Source organism: Sceloporus undulatus, chromosome 3 (genome assembly GCF_019175285.1).
Source record: "Sceloporus undulatus isolate JIND9_A2432 ecotype Alabama chromosome 3, SceUnd_v1.1, whole genome shotgun sequence".
In the NCBI taxonomy this organism is placed as follows: Eukaryota; Metazoa; Chordata; class Lepidosauria; order Squamata; family Phrynosomatidae; genus Sceloporus; species Sceloporus undulatus.
The window spans coordinates 41,711,604-41,712,393 of record NC_056524.1 but is presented as its reverse complement, the minus strand read 5'-3'; positions in this window follow the sequence as shown (position 1 = coordinate 41,712,393).

Genomic DNA, 790 nt, shown 5'->3' with positions numbered 1-790 from the left:
GGAGGGGCGGGCAAATACTATGTTTAAGAAAGCCAACGATGAGCTGGGCACGGAATTGCTATCTCCCTCAACGGCCGAAACGATGAAGTTATTTATGATGGAGGGAGGGAACTCTGTTCTCAGGACAAGTAACAAGGATTGACGCTTGGAGGCTCTCTATACCCAAACGGCCGAAAAGATGACTGACGTTTGATGGAGGGGACGGGCAATCTGCTTCAGGCAGACCACGATGGACGCTGGGCCGCCTGCTCTCTCCCCAAGGCCGAAAGATGACAGTTATTGAGGGAGGGCATCTGTCTTCAGGCCAGCCCCACGATGACGCGGGGCCGGGCCTGCTCTCTCCCCCAACGGCCGCAAGATGCCAGGTATTGGCGGTGGGGCCCTCTTGGAGGGCCCCTGTTTCAGGCCCGGCCCCCGATGCCGCGGGCGGCCTTCTCTCTCCCTAACGGCCGAAGATGACAGATTGTGTTATGAGGGAGGGCACTCTGTCTTCAGGCACGACCACGATGAACGATGGCGCCGGCTGTCCTCCTCAACGGCCGGAAAGATGTCGTTAGGATGGGAGGGCAACCTTGTCTTAGGCAGAACACCGAGAGCTGGGAAGGAATTGCCTCTCTACACTCAACGCCCGCAAGATTGAAAAGTTATGGAGGGAGGGGCCTCTGTCTTCCGGCTAGCCCCCGTGACGCTGGGCGGTCCACTGCCCTCCTACCCCAAAGGCCGAAAGATGACAGTATGGAGGGAGGGACTCTGTTCAGGCAGCCCCACGGATGAAGTGGGACGGACTGCT